Raw genomic sequence first — 17,507 nt, forward strand, 5'->3', positions numbered from 1 at the left:
ATTCAATAGCTTTAAATGTGCAGTGATATTTTTAAGAATATTCATGAAGCTGTGCAACGTACTGTGTTCTTACTTCCATAAAAGTATACCTTAGAATGAGTAATGCATAAACCACAGAATTTCTTTTCCTACCACAGATTGAACTCAGGGCTTTGGATAGGCTCAGTAAGTGCTGTACTGCTGGAGCCACGCCTGGAGCCCGAACCCAAAAGCATTAAAAAAAATCACACATCTGAAGACCAGAAGTCTTAACATCAAGGTGTCAGTGGATCGTTCTCCATTCCCATAAGTGGTGTTTTTTGGGGATTTGTGTTGTTGTTGTTGTTGTTGATACTGTGGTGTGAACGCAGGTTCCACCCTCTTGCCCTTCAGTCATATCCCCGGCCCTTTTCTTTTTTTTAAGGTTAGCTTTCAGGTAGAAGAGCAAGACAGATTCCTTAGATATTTTTTTAATTACTAGAATAAATTAATTATACAGAGGGGTTTAGCTACTAATTCTTTATAAGCTTCTCTAGAATTTCTACCTATTAGTACTTCCAACATACAAGTTTGGAGAGGCATAATCAGATCATAGCTTGACTACCACTATCCAATCGATCATGACATTTAATCATCTCCAAAGCCATTAGCGGTCTTTATCCCATTCCCTTCCCTGTAATTTCCTGGCTTCAACTAATCTATTTTCTGTCTGTGTAAGTGTGCTGCTACGGATATGTAAATGGAATTATGCAATATGGTGGTTTGTCATGGGTGGCCTCTTGCAGTCTCAGAGGTTCATACATATTGTAACATGTATCACTACTTTTTTGTGTGTGTGGATCTGGAGTTTGAACTCAGGGCCTACAGCTTAAGGAGCCATGCCACCAGCCCTTTTTTGTGAAGGGTTTTTTGAGATAGGTTCTCGTGGAAGTATTTGCCTGGACTGGCTTTGAATTGTGATCCTCCTAATCGCTGCCGCCTGTGTAGCTAGGATTGCAGGTGGGAGCCACCAGTGCTGGCATCACTACATTTTTTTTTTTTTGGTCTGAGAAATGTATTTATTTGGTGTGTATTCTATATATTCTAATTTTCTTATTCACTAAAACCATGGTGCAAAGTGTTTTAATGGCTGTTTCCCCACTGAAGCTATCCTAATGATGCACCTCAAGCTCTTCATTTTATTAAGATCTTGATTGCTGATTTTGATTTGATTACTTCTTTTATATGCCTGGTCAGATTTTATTTATGTCTCTTCTTAAGTTGGTATTGGTACTTCCACGTTCCAGAAATATTTTTTCACCTGCTTAATCTAATTTGTTGATTGTACAAGTGTCTGTATCGTCTGTAGTCAGTACTGTCATAATTGTCTTAATTTCTGAAAAGTCAGTTCCAACACCCAGTTTTCACTGCTGGTTTAGTTTGTTTTTTTCTTGTTTTTTTTTCTCAGTCTAGTTTTGGAGAAATAGTATTAAAAACACGATTTTCTCTGGCTCCAGAAATCCTCTCCACCAAAGACAGCAGAGAAATAAATCGTTTTTATTATTAAAAAAAAAAAAGTGTACCAGAATGTGATGAACACCACAGGCAGTCAACTAAAGAGTTGGTAATGATAAAAAGAATCTTACCATTTTTATGTAACCCAGCAGTTACGTAAAACTGAATACATGCTGTGAAGATAGACACTGGTCTTCAAGTGAGAGAATCTGACAGCACTGTTTATTATGCATCTCAACTTTACTGTAAAATGAGGAGGCTGCATATGTTCCTCCTCCATGTGTTGGTATTATCGGTGTATGCCATCAGGCCTGGCTAAGAGGGAGGGTGACAGCTCTCAGTGTCTAATTTAAAAATTAGATAGCTTTCCAATATATAAACTAATGTCATACCTTAAGGTCTTAGAAAACAAGAACAACTCACCACACAGTTAAAAGACAAAAAGAAATAATAATGATGAAGAAAGAATTAATGAAATGGAGACTGAAAGAAAAATACAAGGGAGAAATGAAACAAAGAGTGGGTTCTTGAAAAAAAGATAAACAAGATTGACAAACGCTTTGTCAGTATACCCCCCAAAAAGAGAGACAAGATCCAAATTAATAAAAGTGGAGAATATGTCTAATTTAATACTATTCTATATCTCAAATTCATACCCCACTTCTCTAGTACCATAGTTGTCTGGTTACTTTTGTATACCTGTGTCCAAAATATCTGAGAAAACACCTTAAAGGAGTAAGGATTTATGTTGCTCACAGTTTCAGAGGGTTCCATGCCTGGTTGTCTGGCATGCACTTGAGCAGAACATCATTGTGGTGGGAGCATTCAGCTCGAGAGGGCCTTCACCTCATGATAGGTGGAAAGCAGAGAGCAAGAAGGACCTTGAGGCAGCGTTCCTGCTTACCATATTCTTCCATTAAGAATTAACCATAGATTTCAACATTCTATCTTACGCTCATATAATATTAAAATTTTGGTTTGTAAGTGTTTTAAAGATTATAAACCATGAGCTGAAAATGTCAGAGGGAAATGCTTACTGTTTGCCCTATGCAGAGGCCCAGTGTTTCAGGCACACAAACATACTTTTGTTGACAGAGTATTTGGAGGGTTCAGTGGTGATTGTTAGCAACCACTGAAGGCCAGATCGAAAGGCATGCCTTTCTTCAGAAGGTACAGGGTTTAAGCAGCTAGGCTCATTGAATTCCCCCCGTTTCCCCTACAGTCCAGCTCTCTTACAGAAAAACAGTCATAGTTTTTGAGCATCTATATTTGGGAAACCATTTGTGTTAGCATTAAAGCAATAGTATTGGCATGAACATACTTTATATTTGGAGGAACCCATGTCGGAAGTGGGCGTACTAACAGGAATGTTTATAGCTATGACTGGCTACATTAAAAAATATCAAAGAGCTCTCAAATAATTAACCTAGTGATGCATCTTAAACAAGAACAAGGCAGTCCCAAAAGCAGATGGAAAGGAATAATAAAGAATGTGCAGAATATAACAAAGTAGATACTAAAAGATCAATACAAAATATCAATGAAACAAAACATTGGTTCTTTGAAAACATAAACAAGATTGACAAGCCTTTAGCCAAACTAACCAAATTAATAGAATTAGCAAAAACCAAGGAAACCCAGAGAATTCCTATGGAATACCTTGAAAAGCAATACCCTGAAAAGTCTAGAAGTGGATACATCTTTAGATGCATATGATCTACCAGAATTTGTCAAAGCAGCTATAATCACCTAAGGAGATTGTAATAAAAGAGTCTCCTAACAAAGAAAAGCCTAGTACCAGAAGGATTCCATGCTGAATTCTGTGAGAGCTCGACAGAAGAAATAACACCAATGCTCCTGAAGTTATTGCATAAACTAGAAAGGGAAGGAATCTATCAGCGTCTTTCTTTGAAGCCAGTATTAATCTCATGCCAAAACTGGGTATAGATGTGAGAGAAAAACAAAATTATAGACCAATTTTCCTGATGAACATAGAAGAATTGTCAATTAATACCTGCAAATTGAATTCAAAAGTACATTAAAGTAAACATACATCAATACGAAGTTAAATCATTCCAGGAATGCATAGTTCAACAAATACAAATCAATAAATAAACTGCCGATAGAGGAAAAAACAAAAAAAATCACAGGCTCATCTCAAAAGATGAAGAAAAGCTGGCAAAATCGAACATCACTTTGTGAAAAAAAGCCTTGCAGAAACTAGGACTAGAAGGAGTATACCTCAATATATATAATAAAGGGTATGTATGATAAACCCATAGCCAACATTGTTCTAAGTTGGGAAAAACTGAAACCATTTCCTGTAACGTAAGGACCACGTCTAGACTCTCCATGTCTAGACTGTCTTATTGAATATAGTGCTACACTTCCTGTTTTTTTTTTTTTTTTTTTTTGGTGCACCATCCCTGGAGGTACTATGCAACACCAGGTTGGTGCATGGAGTGGATGGAGCAAGCTCCTATTCCATCTCCCTGTTCCAAAAATCCATTTTAATATAACGCCTTCTGTGTTAAACTGAACAGATACTATACGTGATCTTAGCCCGAAGGCCGAGAAGCGATAGTGCTACAGTTCTTAACCAGAGTATTCAGGTAAGGGAGGAAAAAAATACAAGGAAGAAGTCAATCTCCATTTGCAGATGATATGATCCTATGCTTAAAGGAATCTAAACACTCTATCAAGAAACACTTTCAGCAAAGTATCAGGATACAAAATCAACATTTAAAGATGAATGTCTTCCCTACGGACTAATAATTTACAGGCCATGAATGAAACCAGGAAAACAACCTCTTTTATAATACCCTCAAAAAAATTAAGTATTAGCGATAAACCTAGTGAGATAAAAGACCTGTGCAATGAAAATTACAAAAAGTTGAAGAAGGAAATTGAGGAGGAACTAGAACAGGGAAAGAACTCCCATTACCATGGATTGATATAATTAATGCTGTATAATGGCTGCCCTACTGAAAGAAATCTACTGATGCATTGCAACCCGCATCAAAATTCCAATGTCATTTTTCACAGAAATACAAAAAATCGACCCTAAAATTCATATGGAAAGATTAAAGACCCTGAGTAGCAAAAACAGTCATGAATAAAAACAGCAATGTTTAAGTCAGCAGTAATAAGTGACTTAAAATTATATTATAGACAAAAAAATTAGTACAGGATTCAGAGGGAAATGAAGAAAAAAAAATTATAGAGCCTAGTATCAAGAATGGCATGCAGGATACTGACACAAAATCAGACACAAAGACTAATGGAATAAAATAGAAGACCCAGAAGTAAAACCACACAGTTAACAGCCATTTGGTTTTTGGAAAAGGAGCCCAAACTCTACCTTGGAGAACAAACAGCACCTTCAAGGAATGGAGTTGGGAAAACTGGATATCCATGTGTTGTCACTAAAAGTAGATCACTATCTCTATACAAAAATTTATTTTAATTGAATCAAAGGTCTTAATATAAGATCAGACATTTTGAAACTGCTAGTGGAAAACCTTTTCAGACATAAGCACACGTAATACTTTTCTGAACAGAAATCCGGTTACTGAGAAGATAGCAATAGGATTGCATTAAAAATTAAAAAGCTTCTGCACAACAAAGAAAATGGAGGAAAATCTTTTGGCAGTTATTCATTAGCTAACAGACAAATACCCAAAGTATATAAAGTGCCCCCAAAACTAAACATTAAAATAATCTAATCAATAAAACTGTTCAACTGAATTGAACACTGTTCAAAAGAGAAAGTAGAAATACCTAATAAATATATAAATAAATATTCAGTATCTTTAGCTCTGAAGGAAATGCAAATCAAAGCATCATTGAGATAAAACCAAGTTGTAATGGCTGTTATGAAGAAAAACAAATGCTGGGGAGAATGTGAAGGAGGGGACCCTTTTGCATTGTTTGTGAGCATGTAAATTTGTATCTGGAGGCTGCTGGAAAAACCAAAACTCTGAACTACCATGTCATCCTGCTACCCTACTGTTGGCCATATAGCCAAAGGAATATAAAAAGCCAAAGCATATAATAGAAATATCTGCACATGTGTCAGTCAGCCATTGAATGCAGAAAAACTGTGGCATGTGCATATACAATAATTATTTAGATATGAAGAATGAAGTCATGTCATTTTCAGAACAATGGATATAACTAGGTATCAGCATATTAAGTGGAAAAAGCGATGCTGAGAAAGAATGTGTGTTCTCTCTCGTGTGTGCAATCTAGTCCTTAACAAAGAATGACAGGGATGATGTAAAACAGGTTCTGAAGGATCATTCTTTGATGTACCAATAGTTTGAGCAGCCTGATAAGAGACATTTTCCTTGTACTCTGATGCAGCACTTACACAACAACAAAGCCCCTAACGCCTGATTGCAGAGGCTTTAGGGAAACAGCAGAATAAAGCAAAATTATGAGAGTGCAAATAGCAGTGCGATGTTTATACTCAGAAACTATGAAACACTGAAAGATATTAAACAAGGCCAGAATAAATTGGGCTTGGAAATACGCAATTTCTGAAATACCCAATTTCTGAAATACCCATTTAGGTAATGTTCTATCTATATGAATTTAACCCCCCCCCAAAAAAACCAGACCCTTTCTTATCACATAAATCTTCCCTCATTACTTTTTATAAGGTACTCTTCCCTCCACCCCGTAACCCTGTAGGAAGTTTCAAAGATAATTTTAGATGGAAAATAAATAATTTCAAATTGGCTTTGGAAAGGCAGTGTATCAGCTTTTCAGGAGATTTGGGTATTTAAAATAGGATCATGGGAAGTGACAATATAAGTGTTCTGATTTTAGTGAAAGTAATTAGGGGTAGGATAAAGTTAAAGAATGTTTCTGGTGATGCCCAGAATCTTAGCTAATTGGGCAAATTACACAAAAGGTTAAGAGTAGCTTTTACAACTTCTTGTTAAAAGAGAATCAAACCTTAGGTTTGCATCAACAGACTATTTAATACTAACACACATAAAATAACAGAATGAGTCAGTTTTAGCAAGCTTTAAATGCTTTGTGTAGTTTCTCTTGTGAACATGATATAATCCAAGGCAAATAAACTCCCTTTTTGCAAACCTACATGTGTTTTCCTTTTATTGTGATGAGTGGGGTGGGGGTACCCTGTGGCATTTACACAGGTTATTTCAATGTATCAAGTATGCCATGCATGAATTCACCCCCTCAATCCTTCTCCTTCATCCCGTCTCCCCCATTCCTGGAGTTGTTTCAGCAGCTATTTTTGCATTTACTTACATGTGTACACATTTTATTGCCCTGTATTCACTTTCCTATCCTCTTTCCCCTGCACCTATCCCCCTCTCACTGGCGCCAACCCTCCTCCCTGGGCAGGACTTGTTCTGCCCTACTGTTCTCCCATTTTGTAGGAGAACGAAGAGAAAAGATGAAAAACATGACATTTAAGCTTGAGATAATGATAATCACACAGGGAGTTTCCTTGAGTTTTGTTTTGTGGTGTGTGTGTGTGTGTGTGTCTGTTTCTGTGTACTCCGTGTCTCATGCTTGTGAGGCAGGTGCTCTACCACACCAAAACCTCTTCTACAACTTTAAAAGTCCATTTCAATTTTGGTTTTCATTATACTTATTTTGCCATTCTTGGGAAACCAAACATTTTACCTTAGGCACACTTCTCTTTCTGTACTTCTTAATAAACTGCAAGATACCCTAAACATCTTTCATTCAAAGATACTTCTAGTGGAGTCTTCTTCTGGTATATTAGTTATACTTTATTAGAAAGTAATAAACTTCCATTTTAGAAGAGAAAAGCAAGTGGGTACTTAATTCAGTTTCTGTCACACTCCAGCATTTTATAGTGGACTAATAGAGCTCATAGTTTAAGATTTTTTCTCTTGGAGTTTTAGAGACAGAATCTCACTATGTACCCATTGCTGGCCTTTAACTCACAAGCCTGCCTCAGCTTCCACAGAGCTGGGATTAGAGGAGTGTGCCATCATGCCCAGGTTTACTTTTCATTTATAATTGTAGCAAATACATACAATGTGAAATTTGCCATGCTAATCATTTTTAAAATGTAGACCTCAGTAGCATTAGTGAATATCGTAAAGTAATACAAACATTACTGCCATTTTTTAAAAAGTTCATCACTTCAAGTAGAAGTCTTTATCCTGTAATCAATAACTTCCAACCCTCTCCTATTTCTAACACTTAGTAAACTGTAATTTACTGTCTGTATCTCTATTAGAGATAATTCATGTCAGTGAAATAATTTACATATGTATCTGACTCATTTTACTTAGTACGATTTAAAGATTCATCCATGTTTTACCAAGTGTCAGGACTTCACTGAAAATACTCAAGTATATTTGTGGAGAAATACAGAGTCCTGACTCTCAGTTTCTTTTGGTACATACCTAGCAGTGGAATTACTGGTCTCATGGAAATTCTATATTTTACATTTTGAGAACTGTCCAACTTAATTTCTCCAAGGTCCATTTTATATTCCTACCAGTAATATATGAGGCCACCACTCTCTCCATATCCCTACAAACACATTTCTCCTGCCTCTTCTTTTGGGCATCATAGTAGTGATAAGGAGGATTTCATTACTGATTTGTAGTTTTCCATATGCTAATAGTATTGAACATATTTGAATATGTTGTTTGTCCTTGGTCTGTTGTCTTTAAAAAAAATCAATTCATGTCTTTAGCACATTTCTTCTTTTTTTTTTTAATTGTGGGACTTCTTTACATATTTTGAACATTCATTAGATGGATGAGTTACAATTATTTACTGCCTTTGTGCATGTAAACTTTTCACATTCTTAATCTACTTTGTTGAAAGAAACAATATTTTAACTTTCGAATGTCTCTGTTTTTTTGTTGTTTCGTGTCCCTTTGATGCCCTGTGTAGGAACTCTGCCAAATCAGAGGTCTTCTGCATATACTTCACTTTCAGTACAAGAGTTTTCTTTATCTGTTTGAAGTTAATTTTCATAAATGGCTTGAGGCAGTGTTATAGACTCATTCTTTTCACATACAAAATTCAGCTTTACTTGTACCATTTGGTGATGAGACTTATTTCTGCATTCCGTGTATTTGTCTCTCATTAAAAATCTCAGCAGGCTACTATTGTTTCACTTTACTTTTGGAGTCTTCGTTGGTTCACATGTCCGTCCTCAGGCCTAAAAACTGAAGTTTGTTACTATATCCTGCTCATAAGATTGAAATCAGGAAATGTGAGACTTCTAACCATGTTGCATTCTTTGGTTTGTGTTCACTTTTGTTCTTGGCCATTAAATTCTTTGTCATTCCATATGACTTTGAGGACCAGCTTTTATTTATTTAAAAAACTATCTTTGGCTTTTATATTGTTCACATTGGATCAGTACATTGTTTCTCACAGAATTGATTTTCTCACAGAAAATCTATTGATTTTCAAACAGAGGAGGTGAACCAATTCAGGTTATACCACGGGTTATAATACATATATACATAGACACATCACAGGAAGCTCCCTGTATAGGTATCTTAAACAAACAAGAATGTCATCTGTATTTTTACAAAACCAGGAGGGCAGACCAGGTCCTGCCTGGGGTATTGATTGGCACCATTGGGAGGAGGGAGGATGCGGGGAGAGGGTGTAGGTGGGTGAATATTGTGCCAATATTGTGTATTCATATATTTAAATGGAAAATGAGACCAGTTGCAACTATTTCAAAAATTGGGGGAGGTAGGAGAATGATAGAGAGGGTAAATTCAACTATGATACATTGTAAGAACTTTGTAAATGTCACAATGTACCCCAAACACAACAGTAATAAAAAAACAAATATGGTAAAATATAATCATGTTTTTCAACTTCAGCATTTTACTTATGTCTTGTTTCTTTCACTGGTGTTTAATTTATACATGGGTATTTCATACATTTAAAAATAATTTTAGCATATTTTGAAGTAGTGTATGCTAATACAAGGGTTTTTTTCCTTTTATTTGATCATTTTAACATTTGCTTACGTGTGTGTGTGTGTGTGTGTGTGTGTGTGTACATTGTACACACATGCAAGCAAACATTCCCTACGCAAACCCCTCATTTTTGGGCAGAACGTGTTCTGTACTGTTGTTTCTCTGATTTTGTTGAAGAGGAAAAAAATAGGAGATAATAAGAAAGACATGCCATTTTTGCTAGTTTGAGATAAAGATAAATATTCAGAGACATTTGTAGTGTTGTTTCCACACAGTTGTGCATTACAACCCACATCGGTTCATCTCCGCCAGACCTCTTCAGTACTTCCTGGTCCTCTTTCCATAGTGGCCTCTGTCAGTTTAAGGTTGCTTTATTTGCTCCTCTACAGTGAGCACATCAAACCACACTGAAGTTTTAGTTTTCCTTTCCCTATTTCTCCTGTGTGTGTTCTTCCCTTTGTGTGTGACCCATGTCCCCTAGTATTACTGCATGTATTTTGGCTCTATAATCAACATATGCAGGAGAACATGCAATTTTTGGGCTTCTGAGCCTGGGTAACCTCACTTAAGATGACGTTTTCCTGTTTGCTCCCTTTACTTGTGAATGACATACTTTCATTCTTCTTTGTGGCTGAGTAAAATTTCATTGTGTATAAATACCCCATTTTCTTGATTTAAATATTTTTATTTTAATTAAAAAAATTTTATTAGTTTCTTCACATGTGCATACATTGTTTTGGTCACTTCTACCCCTTGCCCCCCACCCCGTTTTTCTTCCCCCCCGCCCCCCTCCCTTCCAGGTAGAACCTGTTCTGCCCTGTTCTCCAATTTTGTTGAAGAAAAGACATAGGCAATAATAAGAGAGACAAAACGTTTTTGCTAGTAGAAGTAAGGATAGCTATACAGAGAAGTTCCTAGCATTGCTTCCATGCATAAGTGTATTGTAACCCAAGGGGATTCATCTCTGCCTGACCTTTTCAATAGTTCCTGATCCCCTTCCCATATAGACCTTTGTCACTTTAAGGTTTTTGTATGAGCTCCTCTGGAGTGGGGACTTCAGACACTTTCATGTTGTGGGTTTGGGTATCCCCCTACCTCCCGTATGTGCTCTCCCCTTCGTGTGTGACCTAAGTCCAAAATCATTACAGTATTTGCCCTAGATCTAAAGTCCGCATATGAGAGAGATTCTTGGTCTTCTGAGCCTGGCTAATCTTGCTGAGAATGGTGTTCTTCAGTTCCATCCATTTACTTGTGGATGATAAGATTTCATTCTTCTTCATGGCTGAGTAAAATTCCATTGTGTATAAATACACATTTTCTTAATCCATTTGTCTGTAGTGGGGCATCTAGGCTGTTTCTGTAACTTGGTTATTGTGAATAGCACTGCAATAAACATGAGTGTGCAGGTGCCTCTGGAGTGACCTGAGTTGCATTTGTTTGGGTATATCCTGGGGAGTGGGATTACTGGATCATACGGCAGATCTATGTTTAGATTTTTAAGAAGCCTCCATATTTTTTTCCAAGGTGGCTTCACTACCTTGCATTCCCACCAGCAGTGTACGAGGGTTCCTTTTCCCCCACATTCTCGCCAACACCTGTTGCTTGTGGTGTTCTTGATGATAGCCATTCTAACAGGGGTGAGGTAGAATCTTACAGTGCTTTTGATTTGCATTTCCTTTATGACCAGGGAAGATGAACATTTTTTTCATGTGAGTGTTGGCCATTTGTATTTCTTCTTTAGAAAATGCTCTGTTTAGTATAGCTGCCCACTACTTTATTGGTTCATTAATTTTGGGGGAGTTCAGTTTTTTGAGCTGTCTGTATATTCATATTATCAGTCCTTTGTATGATGTATAGTTAGCAAATATTTCTTCCACACTGTGGGTGGTTTCTTCAATTTAGATCCCCTTTATTTTGTTGTGCAGAAGCTTTGTTATTTCATGTAGTTCCGTTTGTCCATCTTTTCTCTTAGTTGCTGGGCTGCTGTAGTTCTAATGAGGATATCTTTGCCTGTACCTATCATTTCCAGGGTATTCCCTGCTCTTTTGTGTACCAACGGCAAGGTTTCCAATCTGACATTGAGTTCCTTAATCCATTTTGAGTTGATACTAGTACAGGGTGGCAGGCATCAATCTTTAGTTTCAGTTTTCAGCTGGCAGATTGCCACTTTTCCCAGTAATATTGTTGAAGGGGCTGTCTTTTCTCCATCCTATCTTTTTTGGCCCCTTTGTCCAAAATAAGGTTGGCATAGCTGTGTGGATTCATATACGGGTCCTCGGGTCTGTTCCACTTGTCTTCATATCTGTTTTTGTGTCAGTACAATGCTTTGCTATTGCTCTGTAGTATAGTTTGAAGTTGGATATTGTGATATCTCCAGTTTTTCTCTTTTTGCTCAGTTTTTCCTTGGCTATTCATTGTCTTTTTTGTCTACAAATGAACTTCAGGGAAGATTTTTCAATCTCTGTGATGAATGTCATTGGAATTTTGATGGGAATTGTGTTGAACATGTATTTTACTTTTGGTAGTACAGCCATTTTTACTATGTTGAGTCTGCCAATCCTTGAACATGGGAGATCTTTCTGTCTTCTGTAGTCTTTCTCAATCTCTTTCTTTAGCGGTTTGTGGTACTTCTTGTGGAGGTCATTTACATATTTACATTCAGATTGGCCTGTAGTTCTTGTTTTTAGATTTTTGTCCTTATCCAGTTTTGAGATGAGTGTAATACTGGGTTCATAGAATGAGTTGAGTAGTGTTTCTATTTGGTTTTGTGGAAAAGTTTAAGGAGTGTTGGTATTAGTTCTTTTTCGGAGCTCTGGTAGATTCAGCTGAGAATCTGTCAGGTCCTGGATTTTTGTTTTTTGGGAGGCTATTGTTGCTTCAATTTCATTAGTTGTTACAGATCTGTTTACATTGTTAATATCTTCTTGGTTCAGTTTTGTGTGGTCAAGAGCATCTAGAAATTTGCCCATTTCTGCAAGATTTTCCAATTTATTGCAATATAGTTTCTCATAATAGTGTCTGTTGATTCCTGGATTTCCTTGGTGTTTGTTGTTATCTCCCCTTTTCCATTTCTGATTTTTCTAATTTGGGTCTTTTCCCTCCTCATTTTAGTCAGTTTGCCAGGGGCTTGTCAAACTTGTTTATTTTTTTCAAAGAATCAGTTCTTCATTTCTTTAATAATATCTGCCCTTGGTTTTATTATTTCTCCTCTGCTTGTTTTGCATTTTGATTATTAGTGGTTTTCTAGGAGTTTGAGATGTAGCATTAGGTTGTTTATTTGATATCTTTCTGTCCTTTTAATACGTGCACTCATGGTATAAACTTTGCTCTTAGGACTGCCTTTACTGTGTCCCATAGCTTCTGGTAGGTTGTGTTTTCATTTTCATTACTTTCCAGGAACTTTTTGATTGCCTGTGTTACTTCTACTCTGACTTACAAAGATTGAGCAGTGTGTTATGCAACCTCCACTTATTTTCATGTTTTCTGCTGTTGTTTTTGTTGTTGAGTGATAGTTCAAATTACATTGTAATTCAATTGGACTTAATGAACATCTACTGAATTCTGTAGTCATGGAATGTACAGTCTTCTGAGTATCCCATGGAATTTTCAAAAACTGACTTTAGCCTTTTTTTTTTAAAGTAAATTTCAACAAATGCCAAGAAGAAAAAGATGAAGAATTATTTTCGTGCCTCTTGGCAAATCATAACAGAATGAAAGTAGGAAAATACCAGAATTTACAGAACAGTTGGAGATTGACTAATATATTTTCTGAACCATGGGCCAGAGAAGAAATTCAGGGTGGTAGGAAGTAGAAATTCCCAGAATCAAATGGAAATGAAAACACAATCTATGAGGCACAGTAAAAGGAGTAGTAAAAGTTTGTAACTGTGATCATTTACATTAATATTAACAATAGAAGAAATAAAGAGCCAGGCCCCAGTAGCTCATGCCTGTAATTCTAGTTAGTTAGGATGCAGAGAGCAGGAGGATGATCATAGATTGAAGCCAGCCAGAGGCAAATAGTTCATGATATACTGATACCCTATCTTCATTGAACAATAACTCAGGCTGACAGAGTAATTCATGTCATAAGAATGCCTGCCTAGAGAGCATGAGGCCCTGAGTTCAAACCCCAGTGCTGTTAAAAAATAAAAAATAACTGGAAGAATTCATGACCCCTATACCATCACTGTGGAAGATAATTATAAAGGAATCCTACACCCAGACGAGGAAGATAAATGAAACCAGGAAAACATAGGATAAACTAAATCACATTAGGTGAACAGATTACTTAAAAGAAGTAAGCATGATAAAAGCAACAAAATAATATGAAACAATACAGCTTTCAAAATAATTAATTCTAATGGTGTCAAATATTAAAAAGACAAAGAGTGGCTCATTTAATGAAAACCAATACTAGGTCATTTGTAGTTTTCAGGAAACATACCTCACATACAATGAAGAATACTGGCTTATGGTGAAAGAATCGAAATAAGGTCTTCTAAACAAATGGACCATGACAGCAGGTAGAAGTAGCTATACTCATATTTAGAAGGCAGACTTTAAATGAAATTTAGTTAGAAATGACAAATATCAATTCATATTATCAATGGAAACAGTCTACCAAGAGAATACAATAGTGTTAAATGTACGAAAGATTAGCACACCCAATTTTATTAAAGAAACACTACTGGACATAAAATCATCGGTAATACTTAACACAATAATAGTGGTAGACTGCCATAGTCCACAGTTACAAAATAGTGCACTCTTACAAAGATAGTTCATGCAAGTATAATAATAGAAAAGAATTACAGAATCAATCAACGCTATAGACCAAATGACCTAATAAAATATGTGCTGAATATTTCACGCACCAGCGACACAATATACATTGTTCTCAGTAGCCCATGGAACTTTGTCCAAAATACAGTGTTTTAGTACATGAAGCACATGTTATCAAATGTAAGAAATTTGAAATAACCCCTGTATCCTATCAGATAATCATGGCAATAAAAGTGGAACTCAGCAGCAAAAGGGACAACAGAAAATAACCAAAAACTTGGAGCTCTAACCCTGCATTGCCAGTAAGTCATTGAAGAAGTCGGGGAGGAAATGAAAAGTTCCTAGAATCTAATGAAAATGATTTATTAGAGTATGGATAAAGCAAAGGCAATGCTAAGGATAAAGCTTAACTCCATAAGGATCTACATAAAAAGAAAGATCGCAAACAAATAACATAATGACGTATCCCAAGTTCTGAGGAAACCAGGTCCTGACTTCAAAATCCCAGTAGAAAAAATATCAGGGTTGGGAAGGCACCCACTTGTGCTTCATACTACGAGTTTGAGGCCAATCTGGGCTACGAAATGCTGATATTCTAGAAGCTAAAAATAATAAAATGACTATATAATTAAGTCACTATATTTAGTTTAAAGTAGTGTAGAGAACACTTCTTTGTAAATGAATAAAGTAAAAAGAAATTCACATATAATAATTTTGAACTCTAAAGTTAAATGTATGTTGGCACACCATTGGCTCATGGATGCCAATGAGGACTAGTTACTAGTCCTCATGATAGGTAGGATTACAATTTGAGGCCAGCCAGAGTAAATATCTTTGTGAGACCGCATCTACAAAATAATCAGAGCAAAATGGACTGGAGATGTAGCTTAAATAGTGTCTGCTTCATAAGCAGAAAACCCTGAGTTCAAACCCTGTACCATCAATAAATAAGTAAATAAATCAATTTAAAGGTATCTTACTTTGGAAAAATGAGAGGGAAGTCAATCACAAGAATGTAAAAGTGTATATATACTCACATACAATCTGAAGTCTGTCTTTTTTTTTTTTTTTTGCAATACTGGTGTTTGAACTAGGCCTACACCTTGAGCCACTCCACCAGCCCTTTTTTGTGAAGGGTTTTTTCAGGATAGGGTCTCAAAAAGTATTTGCTCTGGTTGGCTTCGAACCACTGTGCTCCTGATCTCTGCCTCCATAGTAGCTAGGATTACAGGTGTGAGCCGGCAGTGCTGGGCTTAGTCTTGGTGTCCTACAACTGAGAGTATGGCAGTGAAGGGTGTTACATAGTATTTGTGGAATGAAAAGTTAATTTTGAAAAATCTTCAGGAATTGTTAGAAGCACAATTTTAGATGCCAGTAGTTTAGCTAAATATTCGATGGCACATTGAATCTAGGGTTTGTGGTAAATAGTTTGTCCCAAACCTAAATCCTTTACAGCAATTGAGACATTTATAAGTACAGGATATTAAGGAATGTTAACGAAGTCAATTCTCATCTTCAGTTATTTGTTCTAACTTCCCAGATTTTTCTCCTTTAAGCATATATTTATAATTAGAAAACTTGAGTAGCAATAAATATCAATCAACAATTTTAAAGAACAGTCTCACACAGGAGACTTCAGCCTAGCTGAAGTACTAGCTGAATTTTAGATCTAATAACATTGAGCAGAGACTGAACTGCCTTGATGAAGTTGTTAAATGAGTACCAAAGCACAGTGAGTGAAGCAGTCTAGTTAGGAATTGTAGCTCTACTGCCTCCTAGCTGAGGGACATTAGCAAGGTTAATGTTTCTTGGATCTAAGTTGTCCATAAAAGGGGAATCTATGTGACTGGTTTATTAGGACTATTAAAATGAATGCTTGAAAATTACATAGACACACTTGTCAGTTACTATCTATTACAACATTCATTTTTAATACAAAAATGAATGTATAGTACTGGATCTGTATGTTTGGAGAAAAACAGTTACTCTTAGGCATGGTTTCATCTCTAAAAAGAGCAAGATTATGTCCATTTACTGGTAATTTTTCCAATAAAGTTTTCTTTTTTGTGATGAGTTTTTTCAAAATAGGGTCTGTGGAACTATCGCCCAGGGTTGGCTTAGAACTGTGATCCTCCTCATCTTTGCCTTCTAAGTAGCTAGGATACAGGCTTGAAGCTACCGGATTGCGGCCAGGAAATCCTTTGTCAGCAGTGTAGTGTCATAAAGGGTAAGGTCCCTCACTTTAAAAATCGCTAAGAACTTTTTCTAGCGCGTAGTCCACCCATTGACGAAATCGCGCGAGAACGCACTCCCTGATGCCGGTTTAGGACCTAGGTCAACATGCAACTTGGTAAGAGCCCCATCACAGCAGGGAGAGGATCTTAACCAATCTTATTGAATTAACAGAAATGAGTAAAATTTTAAAAAAATATACTTTTTTGTGGTATACGTTTAAACTTAGGTCATCACGCTTGTTATGCAGGTGCTCTACCATGTGAACTCCTCCACCAGCCCTAAAAATGAAAATTTTAAATGGACATCACTTTCGCCTGATTTGCCAGGTCAGGTAAGATTCCCAGGTTCCGGGAATCTCTTTTACCAACCCCACAGCTATTCCTACAGGAAATAGCTTCTCCCCTAGCTAGGGCGCATGTGCAAGTGCATCTCCTGCCCACCAGAGACCTGTAAGGGGCTGTTCTTAGTGTTGCCTGTACAAATATCTAAAATATTTATGTCGAATTAATCTTGAAACTTTGTATCATGTTTCCTAGTAAGACTTCTTGCAAGCAGTGTACAAAGGCATGTAGAGAGACTTCAGGGAGTGAGGCGGCAACTTCAGCTTTCATTCGTTTTTGCCGGCCTGAGTCATAGTTGACCTTCCCGTCACCTTTTCCTTCCCCCGCCTATGGGGGCCTGCGCTCAGTCAGGCGGCGGCCGGAGCAATTTCCTTTCCGGCAAGATGGCGGCGGGCGAGAGTGGAGTGACTTTGGGGCAGCCTCACCTTTCTCGGCAGGATCTCCCTTCCTTGGTGAGGTTTCTTTTTAGGAGGGTGTAACGTGAGGGTGCTCCCTGCTAAGAGGGTGGGAAGTCATTGGTAAGAGACATTGCTGGGCTGCCGGAACATAACGAGTGAGAAGGAGCCTTGTAGTCAGGCATCCTAAGCCGGTGGACTCCACTTGGCCAATTTGGGAGCAGATACTGGGTCATAGAGCTTCTTAAAGATCCTCTGCGTGTTAAAGGCAGTTAAGCCTTTAGTCCTTGAATGCCTAGGAAGGGAAC

The 17,507-nt window shown here is 37.0% G+C and overlaps 1 protein-coding gene and 1 pseudogene across 4 annotated transcripts in view; one reads left to right on the top strand and one right to left on the bottom strand.

Moving 5' to 3' along the window:
• Positions 1-3,883: 3,883 nt before the first annotated feature.
• On the bottom strand, positions 3,884-4,055 carry LOC141419987 (U2 spliceosomal RNA; annotated as a pseudogene).
• Positions 4,056-16,539: 12,484 nt separating this feature from the next.
• The window catches only part of LOC141419719 (eukaryotic translation initiation factor 2 subunit 3-like), a 57,530-nt gene continuing 56,562 nt past the window's right edge, over positions 16,540-17,507 (top strand). Inside the window, exons 1-2 of one of the 4 annotated variants that reach the window (XM_074063192.1) lie at positions 16,540-16,578; positions 16,711-16,789. The gene's annotated coding sequence lies outside the window, so the exon portion shown is untranslated. Of the gene's footprint in view, positions 16,579-16,710; positions 16,790-17,028; positions 17,257-17,507 lie in introns of those variants that run through there. The other 3 variants (XM_074063193.1, XM_074063191.1, XM_074063195.1) reach the window with 3 other exon arrangements.

This window comes from Castor canadensis, chromosome X (assembly GCF_047511655.1).
Source record: "Castor canadensis chromosome X, mCasCan1.hap1v2, whole genome shotgun sequence".
Taxonomy (NCBI): Eukaryota; Metazoa; Chordata; class Mammalia; order Rodentia; family Castoridae; genus Castor; species Castor canadensis.